Raw genomic sequence first — 13,405 nt, 5'->3', positions numbered from 1 at the left:
CAAAGAGCCCGAGGCTGGTTTTGCTTAGGAGGGGGGACCCCACGCATTTTTTTATAAAAAATGTAACACTTTCCCACCCCTTACCACAGAACACGGTAAAAAAAGCAGGTCTATTTTAAAACTGCTTGTTTTTACGATTTGTATTTATTCACGGCAGTGTTTGGCTATTGCCGGCAGTGTTTGTGAAATACAAATTTTAGTAAATGACCGAGTTCTATCAAATAACAGGCGTATTTGACTGATGGTGTATTCATTCGTATTTTTTTTCTTTGACTTAAAAAAAAATACGAATGCCCTCATCACTGCCGAGATTTGAGTTTAGTAAATTCCCGAGATGACACTTTGACAAAAAAACACCAAATCGGTCAAATTCGGCAGCTTAGTATATATACCCCAGTGTCTGTGACTGCACTGGCTTCACTGTTACTGGCAGGGACTTCCTATTGGAAGTTCTGCCTGCCAGTCACAGACACTACAAGTAGTTCCATTGGGAGGTGTTTTCTCCCTCTGGGACTGCCAGACCTCCCTGCGTTAAGCAGAGGTGCTTCCTGTGGGAAGCCACTACCTGCTTTTTGGGAAGCCTTAGCCGGCTTCTATGGGCTGCAGCCGATGCAGTCCATAGAAGCAGGGGCTTTGCGCATGCGCTGCTACTGTGCATGCGCCAGTCCTGGCGTCTGTCAACTACGTTATGCAGGTGCCGGGACCCGGCCGGCGGCAGTGACCAGGCAGCACATCAGGCTGCGAGGACCAGGCGGCAAAACCAGCAGCAGTCCCCCTCATCCACTCAAGTAGGAGCCGCCGCTGGTGATAACTGAGCAAAAAGCATTTAAGAATGCTTTATTTCTAGATTGGTCAAGTAGCAAATTTGACGACAGGACGCAGTGTAAAATAAGTAACACCCAGTGCATTACCACAACTGGTCATCAGATGGCAGTGCAGAGTTGCCTCAATCTACAGTTGCCTATGTATAGGTTGATTTGTTGTCTATTCTAGGTTAAAGTGATTGAAAAAACTTAAGACCATGAAGTGAGGTCTAAGTGATATGATAAGCGTTTTCTTGGATCAGATTTTCCGACAAGATAATTTCTGTGACAACAGCATGTTGTCTGAATTGAAATCAAAGTAACACATTTGGTAGCTCAGATAAGCTACTTCTTAGAGACATTTTATGTCTGTCGCAATGTCTTTCTCTACTTACATATCACTATGTTACACATGCATACTTAAACATATTTAAAAATGACTGAGGGTTAGCAGACTGCATAATAGTATTCCGATGAACAATAACATCTTGTGATAATAGGAGAAAACCTTGTAGTGGGTAAAAACAAAAAACAGCCTAGAGACCATATAGACCAATGTTATTTATATATAGCATGTTCAGACTGAACGACCCTGTAGCTGCAAATGACTCATCTGCTGATCTTTGAATGAAAACTTTTGTTGACCACAATGGAGGACACATTCAACAATTGTAGTGTTCTTCAAGCAATTTGTTTTGCCAGATTGCCACCTGGTGATGAAAACTGTAACCAATACCTTGATTTATTTACCTTATTTTTATTTTTCCAATATATACCTAATGCATCTCATGAAGTGCCTGGTATACATTTAATATCTATCTATCTATCTATCTATCTATCTATCTATCTATCTATCTATCTATCTATCTATCTATCTATCTATCTATCTATCTATCTATCTAATCTCTCTCTATTATCTGTATATGTTAAAATAAGGTTAACAAATCTGCAAAGAAATACATTTTGTAATACTCCAAATTTACCACTAGATGGAGCTCTATGATGTACATTTAGAATTAGAAATAAAAGTAAAGCAATCAAGGGGGTAATTCCAAGTTGATAGCAGCAGGAAATTTGTTAGCAGTTAGGGAAAACCATGTGCACTGCAGGGGAGGTAGATATAACATGTGCAGAGAGAGAGAGAGATTTGGGTGTGGTGAGTTCAATCTGCAATCCAATTTGCAGTGTAAAAATAAAGCAGCCAGTATTTACCCTGCACAGAAACAAAATAACCCACCCAAATCTAACTCTCTCTGCAAATGTTATATCTGCCCCCCCCCCCTGCAGTGCACATGGTTTTGCCCAACTGCTAACAAATTTCCTGCTGTGATCAACTTGGAATTACCCCCAAAATTGGTTTACTTTCCTTCACTTGTGAAATTTTTATCCATTATGTATATTATCATTACTATTTGTTAGAACAAAATATTTTGTAATGAAAATATTGGAAACATTTTAGGACAAGTATTAGGAACTAAATTCAACTTCCTGGCTTCCTGTCAGATCAATGGGTTATAAGTCCACCGTCTCAGTACAAAGCGAATGGACAGCTGCCTGGCTTCTCGGGTGTAGACTGGAATATTCCGCTGCAATGTCACTTGGTTCGGCAGCGCTGTGTTCTCCCGAAAGCTTCCTACTCCATTCACGTGATTTTCCTGCAGAAGCCTAAGCGTCCGCCAATGGTCCCCCGAGTGGGTCTAAAAGAGCAATTAGCAAAAAACATATCATACATATTTGCTTTTGATTTGTGGTTTCTCTGGTATTTGTATTTGAGGGTGTTTTTTTTAATTGGGTGGAGTTCATTAAAGTTATAGAACATCCAAAGTATATGGAGGGGGGGAAACCTTAGATTGCACACCTTAATTCCAAACATAATAAGTGGTGCTATAATGCTGAGACTTGTAGTGTTACACAGAATTAAATAAATAAAATGCAGATGCACACTCTACAGTACTAAGTACCGCTAATCAGAATAATTACAATCAACTCTGCAATCTAACATACAGCAAAATTGAGGTGCTTAACATAATTTTCGGCCAAAAATATTGGCCAACCAACTGCGACCAGGTGACCTCAATCTGGTGCGTCCAGTCCAGGGGATCGGGACCCCCCAGTCCAGCACAGGCCAAATGCCCCAAGACATAACACTAGTGAGAGGTTAAAGTGTCAATAAGTGTTACATAAAAAGCATAAACTACGTGTCAAGAGTGTTACAGATGTGAGAGGTAATAATTAGAGTGCTAAAAGGTGTTACAGTGGTAGAAAAATAATGTGCTAAAAAAGTGCTAGATTAAGTATTACAATGTGATGCCGCAAAGCAGCCAGGCCGCACCAACCCGGGGGGCCCCGCACCCCGAATTTATCCCTAAAACTGACAAAATGTATATATTTATTCAGGACTTATCATCATAGTGCCTTCCCAATATGCTGTCTGTAAATGCCAGAGATCCGTGCTAATTAAAAGCAACCTTTGTTAGGTGGGAGGGGTGCTAATCCAATTTAAAGGATTTTCCGACTTCAAGTGTACACAATATAGACTATATGGGGGGGGGGGGGGATTGGATTGCACAACTAATTCCAAACATGAGAGGTGCTATCATGCTGAGACTTGTTGTTCTACATAGAAAACACATCTGCAGCATCACATTGTAATACTTAATGTAACACTTTTTTTTAGCACTAATTAATTTTCTTCTCACAAGTAGATAGGTTAGAAAAAAGTGATGGCGTGTTACAGGAAAGCGCATCAAGGCTTTTCTCACTCCGTATTTTGGATATAATGCAACTGAACAAAACAAATCCGGCAATGGAATCATTTCATTCTATTTCTGCACATGTCTGCTCAGCACACAGAAACTGGGTCAAATCAAACATGCCAGCAAATCATGCTTGCCCCAGCTGGAAATATTCCTGGGGACACTGCATGTGATTAAGCAGAATGGTTGACCATTGTGGCTTTACAGTGACTGTACAGGTCCTGGATAATTAGCTGCAAGCAAACGGCTCCCACTGATGACTGCTTGTACAATAGCAAGAGCCCACCCTGATAGTGTGCAGTTGGCATCAGATAGCGAAAGCAAGGTTAGGCTGTACCTGAGGGATGAGGTTAGGTTGTGGCTGAGGAGCGAGGTTAAGCTGTGACTGAGGAGAGAGGTTAGGCTGTGATTGAGGAGCGAGGTTGGGCTGTGGCTGAGAAGCGAGGTTGGGCTGTGGCTGAGGAGCGAAGTTAGGCTGTGGCTGAGGAGCGAGGTTAGGTTGTGGCTGAGGAGCGAGGTTAAGCTTTGGCTGAGAAGCGAGGTTAGGCTGTGGCTGAGGAGCGAGGTTAGGCTTTGGCTGAGGAGCGACGTTAAGCTGTGGTTGAGGAGCGAGGATAGGCTGTGGCTAGGGATTGAGGTTAATCTGTGGCTGAGGAGCGAGCTTAGGCTGTGGCTGAGGAGCGAGTTTAGGCTGTGGCTAGAGAGTGAGGTTAGTCTGTGGCTGAGGAGCGAGGTAGGCTGTGGCTGAGGAGTGAGGATAGGCTGTGGCTGAGGAGTAAGGTTAGGCTGTGGTTGAGGAGTGAGGTTAGGCTGTGGCTGAGGAGTGAGGTTAGGCTGTGACTAGGGAGTGAGGTTAGTTTGTGGCTAGGAAGTGAGGTTAGTCTGTGGCTGAGGAGTGAGTTTAGTCTGTGGCTGAGGAGTGAGTTTAGGCTGTGGCTAGGGAGTGAGGTTAGGCTGTGGCTGAGGAGCAAGGTTAGGCTGTGGCTAAGGAGTGAGGTTAGTCTGTGGATGAGGAGCAAGGTTAGGAGCGAGGTTAGGCTGTGGCTGAGGAGTGAGGTTAGGCTGTGGCTGAGGAGCGAGGTTAGGCTGTGGCTGAGGAGCGAGGTTAGGCTGTGGAGCAAGGTTAGGTTGTGGCTGAGGAGTGAGGTTAAGCTTTGGCTGAGGAGCGAGGTTAAGCCTTGGCTGAGGAGCGAGTTTAGGCTGTGGTTGAGAAGAGAGGTTAGGCTGTGGCTGAGGAGGGAATTTAGGCTGTGGCTATGGAGTGAGGTTAGTCTGTGGCTGAGGAGCAAGGTTAGGTTGTGGCTGTGGAGCGAGGTTAAGCTTTGGCTGAGGAGCGAGGTTAGGCTATGGCTGAGGAGTGAGGTTAGCCTGTGGCTGAGGAGCAAAGATAGGCTGTGGCTGAGGAGTGAGGTTAGTCTGTGACTGAGGAGCAAGGTTAGGTTGTGGCTGAGGAGCGAGGTTAAGCTTTGGCTGAGGAGCGTGGTTAGGCTGTGGTTGAGGAGCGAGGTTAGGTTGTGGCTGAGAAGCAAGGTTAGGTTGTGGATGAGGAGCAAAGTTAAGCTTTGGCTGAGGAGCGAGGTTAGTCTGTGGTTGAGTAGCGAGGTTAGCCTGTGGTTGAGAAGTAAGCTGAAGAGTGGCTAAAGAGTGAGGATTAGCTCAGATGAAAGCTTCAAGGCCCTAATGCTGGATTAAGTTTACGTCAGTCTGCATTACATAAATTGCACAAATTCGCATTGAGCTTGTCCACAAAAAGAATGCTGGCCTGATAATATGTCTGTTTTAGAACAAGGTTGAACCAAGGCCATAATTAAGGGTGTACGAGTGACTGCCACATGGCACCTGCATTTTGCTTGCACGGTGCCTTGAACAGCGCAATACGGCTGCTAAGCCACCGGAGTGTCCAAAGGACGCTGAAAGCAATGCTTCCTCCCGGGTGATGTAGATTTCTGCGTATCGTTGAGACTTGTGTCTCTGTACCTCTGGAGATGAGGAACAGGGGTGGCCAAGTTTAGGTCAAGTAAATAAGGGTTCACCCAACTCCACAACTCCGTCAAAGTCAAAAGTGGATGCATATTAGTACAAGTATCTCTTGTGGAAGCTGGAGGTCTGGTGCAATAATCAAACGATTTTCCTTACATACATCATGACCACATATGTGTTTACTTCTAAGTGGCCTACTACAAAGTCTACAGTAGGAAGTGTATTGTGATACATGCTGACACACACTTCCTAGTACAATTACTTACTCGGGCGCTTGCAAACGGTAGGACTAGAGAAGGTGACCTGTATTGGTAGGTGGGCAGGGATTATTATTAGAACGGGAAATGCACTGAAAAGTGTCATTTTATGGTTTGAGACCTCAGTTCCTACCTGCCCCAGGTTAGGATTAAAATTTCAATGACAATGCTATTTGACACAAGCTATTAGGAATATACCCAGACTGCCCGCATAGCATTACTGTTACTGGATACTGCTGGGTAATGCTGACATTGTTAAGTTTAACGTATCTATGAAACAAAAACTTAACAGAATATTTTTTTTAACATGCGTACAGTATCGTGATAGTTGCTTAGCCTACTGAATGTGCTTATTTATCGTCAATTCAATTTTAATTTTCCAAGGAAGGGTTTTGTCATGTAATGCAGCTATAAACAAAATACAAGCGCACACATGTACATACATATGAAGGCAATAGCTGCCATTTTAAGTTTCGGGTCAACTGAGTTAAATTTGTGGCCATTAAAATCTTCTCACAATATATTTACCACAATTTTTTTATTATTATTAATTTTTTTTTACAAAATTTCCATCTTAACTGAATTTTTTTTTTCTTGCTACATATTGGGGTGACGGATTTGATATATACTGTATGGAAGAAACAACTTAATAAAACAGCTTTAATTAGGGACTGAAAATTCAAAAAAAATAAAAAAATAAAAATCTGTGTTTTACAGGGGTTCTGCCGTGCATGGAAGATTCTCGCCCTTTCGTTCCTCTTCAGATGAACCGGTCAGCGCCGATCTTGAGTAATCAGAAGAGGGAGAGGGGGAAAAAAAAAAAGAGGAAAAGAATAGGGAAAGGTTTCTCATAGTTGAGCAAGAAAACTTGCTGGGTTGCTAGGGGTAGCCTGCTGTTAAGTTGGTGCCGTGTTGGATGGGGTCTCCTCAAAAGCCTTTTCTTCCCTTCACTTTGAGAGTTGCCATTTCTGTCTAGGAGGCAGCCACTGAATCAACAAGAAAGGAGAGGACAGACAATGCCGCCGGGTTAACCCATTCCGCGACGCCGCTCCCTCAAGCAGCCTGCAGACAGGAAGGCAGATTCATAGACTTTTAAAAGTTCTTCATCGAACATCAGTAGAAAAAAAAATAAAAAAGGAGCGAATGAAAAGAGGCATAATTGGAATTAAAAGATAAATAATATAATTTAAAAAAAAAACTTTTGGAAGGACCAATGCAATACTTACATAGTCGCAGTATACTGTAGAAACACTTTTAAATGTTATTCCAGGAAAGTTTTTTGTTTTTTTTCTTCTCTCCAGATATTAATCTCATCTGGTGCTCTTTGCCCTGGATGCATTCAGTAATTGTTCACTGTCTTTTTACAGACAAGCGCACAGTACAACTATTGCCACTTCACGGTCCTTGCTTCTGGCTATCATGGTGTCTAGAACAGCAGGATCTGTGCCGCCAGAGCGTCCTGTGGGGCATTCTGCAGTCTTTGCTGGCGATCAGAGAATCCTTGGGACTCCCCAGTCAGCACTGCACTTACTAGTGCTGCCGGCTCCACCCCTTTTGCACAACATAATGACATCATGCGCTCAACGTCATGACGTTGCGTCATACTTGCCTACTCTCCCGGAAGCTGCGGGAGGCTCCCGTTTATTTGGGGTAGCCCCACGCACCCCCGGAAGAGTAGGCAGGTTCACTGCATCCTGCTCGCACCCTAGTGATGCGAGCAGGATGGAGAGATCATTTCCCATATTCGCGGGTCCGTGGGGTGGGGAAGGGGTTAAAATGATGCAAATTGCGTCATTTTAGCCCCGCTCCTTCCCCTCAGCCCCGCGAATCGCTGCATTTTTTTGATGTGGGGGCTTGATGATGTCACAGCCTCCCCAAAGTCTCCTGCAGGGTCTCCAATCCAAAGTAGGCAAGTATGCGTTGCGTGCTCAGCGGGCTGGGGTGGCACTGGGTGCATTTGTGCCCTGTTTACGGCTCTGTGGGCGTGTGTGTACATCCAGGGCTGCCATCAGATATTGTGGGGCCCGGGACTGACAAAATAGATAGGCCCACCTAAAAAAAAAAAAAAAGATTCTGCCACACCGATCCACCCCATTGTGACGTCACATATACTGTAGGTAGAGCTTTTGCAGATCTGCATTCACAGAGAGCTGATGCACAGGGAAGGCTTCTTTGAAGATGACCTCCATGTGCATCAGCCCGCTGCTGTTGTGCAGCCTGGTGCTGCTCTTCAGGTATCGGTGGTGGGAGCCAGGAGTGGCCCCCCCCCCTCCCCCCCCCCCCCCCCCCCCCCCCCCCCCCCTATGGCTGCCCTGTGTACCTCTCTGTTCAATTCTGAGTGGCGTGTACAGGGACAAGAAACCTGACTGATCTTTTCAGCTAGCACGGGGTTGGAGCAAGAGCCGGTATTAGTGATGACTACTGCGTTTGCGGACACTAGAGCAGTGGGCGGGACAGGCTTGCACTTTCAGGAGCACAGATTTGCAATTTAGTTCGGCCAATTGTAATATTAGCATAGTAAGGTATGTGCAATGCCGCTGCTGTACGGAAAAGCGGCCGCAGGAGAGTGTGACTCAGACACAGACCATATATGTTGAGTGCCAAACGCAGTTAGTGAAGCTGAGTACTTAAACATCAAAATTTGGCTGGCGATTTGTCATGTTGGCGAGTTTTTATAACTTATGGAAGAATTCACCATTGTGTCAGCTTCTTCTCATAGGATTCATGTGAACTGACACGTTATATATTAATACGTTTATATGGTGCAGATATTGGCTAGGCAAACCCCACTCCCAACAGGAATTTGGGGTGTGGCCATGTGATTTGGAGGTGTGATCTGAACTTGCAAAACCGCTATTTTTGATCTTTAAGGATTCAGTAATATCAGGTATGGTTCCCAAAGACTGGCGTATAGCGGAAGTAGTGCCTATATTCAAAAAGGGAAGTAAAGCTGAACCAGGTAATGATAGACCAGTTAGTCTTACATCTATAGTGGGGAAAAAGTATTGGAAGGTATTCTAAGAGATATTATTCAGAAGTTTCTTGAAGTCAATAAGGTCATTAAAAGGAATCAACATGGGTTTATGAAGGACAGATCCTGTCAAACCAACTTACTTGGCTTTTATGAAACAGTAAGCGCAAACCTAGATCAGGGTAAAGACGTGGATGTAATCTTTTTAGATTTTGCCAAAGCATTCGACATTGTACCACACATGAGACTTATCTACAAGCTACAAGAAACAGGGCTAGGGAGCACAATATGCACTTGGGTCAAAAACTGGTTAGATAATAGGGAGCAGCGCGTTGTGCTTAATGGATCTTTTTCAAATTGGACTGAAGTGCTAAGTGGTGTGCCGCAAGGCTCAGTATTAGGACCGCTATTGTTCAATATTTTCATTAACGACCTAACAGAAGGTCTAGAGAGCATGGTGTCAATTTTTGCAGATGATACCAAATTTTCTCTGACGTCCTAGTGGATGCTGGGACTCCGTAAGGACCATGGGGAATAGCGGCTCCGCAGGAGACAGGGCACAAGAATAAAAGCTTTAGGATCAGGTGGTGTGCACTGGCTCCTCCCCCTATGACCCTCCTCCAAGCCTCAGTTAGATTTTTGTGCCCGAACGAGAAGGGTGCAGGCTAGGTGGCTCTCCTGAGCTGCTTAGAATAAAAGTTTAATTTAGGTTTTTTTATTTTCAGTGAGTCCTGCTGGCAACAGGCTCACTGCATCGTGGGACTAAGGGGAGAAGAAGCGAACTCACCTGCGTGCAGAGTGGATTGGGCTTCTTAGGCTACTGGACATTAGCTCCAGAGGGACGATCACAGGTACAGCCTGGATGGGTCACCGGAGCCGCGCCACCGTCCCCCTTACAGAGCCAGAAGAGACGAAGAGGTCCGGTGAAATCGGCGGCAGAAGACAATCCTGTCTTCAGACTAAGGTAGCGCACAGCACCGCAGCTGTGCGCCATTGCTCTCAGCACACTTCACACTCCGGTCACTGAGGGTGCAGGGCGCTTGGGGGGGAGCGCCCTGAGACGCAATATAAATGATAATACCTTAGGTGGCAAAAGAATACATCACATATAGCTCCTGGGCTATATGGATGTATTTTAACCCCTGCCATTTTTACACAAAAAAGCGGGAGATAAGGACGTCGTGAAGGGGCGGAGCCTATCTCCTCAGCACACAAGCGCCATTTTCCCTCACAGTTCCGCTGGAAGGACGGCTCCCTGACTCTCCCCTGCAGTCTTGCTTCAGAATCAGGGTAAAAAAGAGAAGGGGGGGCACTATTGGCAGCAAATGACAATATAAACAGCAGCTATAAGGGAATAACACTTATATAAGGTTATCCCTGTATATATATATAGCGCTGGGTGTGTGCTGGCAGACTCTCCCTCTGTCTCTCCAAAGGGCTCGTGGGGTCCTGTCCTCTATCAGAGCATTCCCGGTGTGTGTGCTGTGTGTCGGTACGTGTGTGTCGACATGTATGAGGAGGAAAATGATGTGGAGGCGGAGCAATTGCCTGCGTTAGTGATGTCACCCCCTAGGGAGTCGACACCTGACTGGATGATCGTGTTCAAACAATTAAGTGATAATGTCAACACTTTGCAAAAAACTGTTGACGACATGAGACAGCCGGCAAATCAATTAGTGCCTGTCCAGGCGTCTCAGACACCGTCAGGGGCCCTAAAACGCCCATTACCTCAGTGGGTCGACACAGACCCAGACACAGATACGGAGTCTAGTGTCGACGGTGATGAGTCGAACGTAATGTCCAGTAGGGCCACACGTTACATGATCACGGCAATGAAGGAAGCATTGCACATTTCTGACACTACAAATACCACTAAGAAGGGTATTATGTGGGGGGTGAAAAAACTACCAATAGTTTTTCCTGAGTCAGATGAATTGAATGAGGTATGTGATAAAGCGTGGGTTTCTCCCGACAAAAAACTGCTAATTTCTAATAAATTATTGGCACTATATCCTTTCCCATCAGAGGTTAGGACACGTTGGGAAACACCCCCTAGGGTAGATAAGGCGCTCACACGTTTATCTAAACAAGTAGCGTTACCGTCTCCTGATACGGCCACCCTCAAAGAACCAGCTGATAGAAGGCTGGAAAATATCCTAAAAAGTATATACACACATACTGGTGTTATACTGCGACCAGCAATCGCTTCAGCCTGGATGTGCAGTGCTGGAGTCGCGTGGTCGGATTCCCTGACTGAAAATATTGATACCCTGGATAGGGACAATATATTGTTAACTATAGAGCATTTGAAGGATGCATTACTATATATGCGTGATGCACAGAGGGATATTTGCACCCTGGCATCAAGAGTAAGTGCTATGTCCATCTCTGCCAGAAGAACGTTATGGACGCGTCAGTGGTCAGGGGATGCGGATTCCAAACGACATATGGAAGTATTGCCGTATAAAGGGGAGGAGTTATTTGGGGCTGGTCTTTCGGACCTGGTGGCCACGGCAACGGCTGGAAAGTCCACCTTCTTACCCCAGGTCACTTCACATCAACAGAAAAAGACACCGTCTTTTCAAACTCAGTCCTTTCGTTCCCATAAATACAAGCGAGCAAAAGGCCATTCCTTTCTGCCCCGGGGCAGAGGAAGGGGAAAAAGACTGCACCATGCAGCCGCTTCCCAGGATCAGAAGCCTTCCCCTGCTTCTGCCAAGTCTTCAGCATGACGCTGGGGCTTTACAAGCAGACTCGGGCTTGGTGGGGGCCCGTCTCAAGAAACAGGGGTACAAACTGGAATTCGAGGCGTTTCCCCCTCGCCGGTTCCTGAAGTCTGCTCTGCCAAAGTCTCCCTCCGACAGGGAGGCAGTTCCGGAAGCCATTCACAAGCTGTATTCCCAGCAGGTGATAATCAAGGTACCCCTCCTACAACAAGGAAAGGGGTATTATTCCACGCTGTTTGTGGTACCGAAGCCGGACGGCTCGGTGAGACCAATTTTAAATCTGAAATCCTTGAACACTTACATAAAAAGGTTCAAATTCAAGATGAAATCACTCAGAGCAGTGATAGCGAACCTGGAAGAAGGGGACTATATGGTGTCTCTGGACATCAAAGATGCTTATCTCCACGTCCCAATCTACCCTTCTCACCAAGGGTATCTCAGGTTTGTAGTACAAGACTGTCATTATCAGTTTCAGACGCTGCCGTTTGGGTTGTCCACGGCACCTCGGGTCTTTACCAAGGTAATGGCCGAAATGATGATTCTTCTTCGAAGAAAAGGCGTATTAATTATCCCTTACTTGGACGATCTCCTGATAAGGGCAAGGTCCAGGGAACAGTTAGAAGTCGGAGTAGCACTATCTCAGATAGTGTTACGTCAGCACGGGTGGATCCTAAATATTCCAAAATCGCAGCTGATTCCAACGACACGTCTTCTGTTCCTAGGAATGATTCTGGACACAGTCCAGAAGAAGGTTTTTCTCCCGGAGGAGAAGGCCAAGGAGTTATCCGAGCTAGTCAGGAACCTCCTAAAACCAGCCCAGGTGTCAGTGCATCAGTGCACGAGGGTCCTGGGAAAAATGGTGGCTTCTTACGAAGCAATTCCATTCGGAAAATTCCATGCAAGAACGTTTCAGTGGGATCTACTGGACAAATGGTCCGGTTCGCATCTTCAGATGCAGCAGCGGATAACCCTGTCGCCAAAGACAAGGGTGTCTCTCCTGTGGTGGTTGCAGAGTGCTCATCTTCTAGAGGGCCGCAGATTCGGCATTCAGGATTGGATCCTGGTGACCACGGATGCAAGCCTGAGAGGCTGGGGAGCAGTCACACAGGGAAAAAACTTCCAGGGCTTGTGGTCAAGCATGGAAACATCTCTTCATATAAACATTCTGGAACTACGGGCCATTTACAATGCCCTAAGTCAAGCGAAACCCCTGCTTCAGGGTCAGGCGGTATTGATCCAATCGGACAACATCACGTCAGTCGCCCACGTAAACAGACAGGGCGGCACGAGAAGCAGGAGGGCAATGGCAGAAGCTGCAAGGATTCTTCGCTGGGCGGAAAATCATGTGATAGCTCTGTCAGCAGTGTTCATTCCGGGAGTGGACAACTGGGAAGCAGACTTCCTCAGCAGACACGACCTTCACCCGGGAGAGTGGGGACTTCACCCAGAAGTCTTCCACCGGATTGTAAACCGTTGGGAAAAACCAAAGGTGGACATGATGGCGTCACGTCTAAACAAAAAATTAGACAGATATTGCGCCAGGTCAAGGGACCCTCAGGCAATAGCGGTGGACGCTCTGGTGACACCGTGGGTGTACCAGTCAGTGTATGTGTTCCCTCCTCTGCCTCTCATACCAAAAGTACTGAGAATCATACGAAGGAGAGGAGTAAGAACGATACTCGTGGTTCCGGATTGGCCAAGAAGGACTTGGTACCCGGAACTTCAGGAGATGCTCACGGAAGACCCGTGGCCTCTACCTCTAAGAAAGGACCTGCTCCAGCAGGGGCCTTGTCTGTTCCAAGACTTACCGCGGCTGCGTTTGACGGCATGGCGGTTGAACGCCGGATCCTGAAGGAAAAAGGCATTCCAGATGAAGTCATCCCTACCCTGGTCAAAGCCAGGAAGGATGTAA

At 46.0% G+C, this 13,405-nt stretch overlaps 1 long non-coding RNA gene across 3 annotated transcripts in view; it reads right to left on the bottom strand.

Moving 5' to 3' along the window:
- Positions 1-2,155: 2,155 nt before the first annotated feature.
- LOC134933597 (uncharacterized) overlaps positions 2,156-13,405 on the bottom strand; it is a 43,154-nt gene continuing 31,904 nt past the window's right edge. For all 3 annotated transcript variants that reach the window (XR_010179740.1, XR_010179739.1, XR_010179741.1), the window contains exon 3: positions 2,156-2,500. This is a non-coding gene — a long non-coding RNA (uncharacterized LOC134933597). The remainder of the gene's footprint in view (positions 2,501-13,405) is intronic.

The sequence above is a fragment of the Pseudophryne corroboree genome, chromosome 6 (assembly GCF_028390025.1).
Source record: "Pseudophryne corroboree isolate aPseCor3 chromosome 6, aPseCor3.hap2, whole genome shotgun sequence".
Lineage (NCBI taxonomy): Eukaryota > Metazoa > Chordata > Amphibia > Anura > Myobatrachidae > Pseudophryne > Pseudophryne corroboree.
The sequence above is the reverse complement of the archived record's forward strand: the minus strand, read 5'-3'. Positions and strand labels throughout refer to the sequence as shown.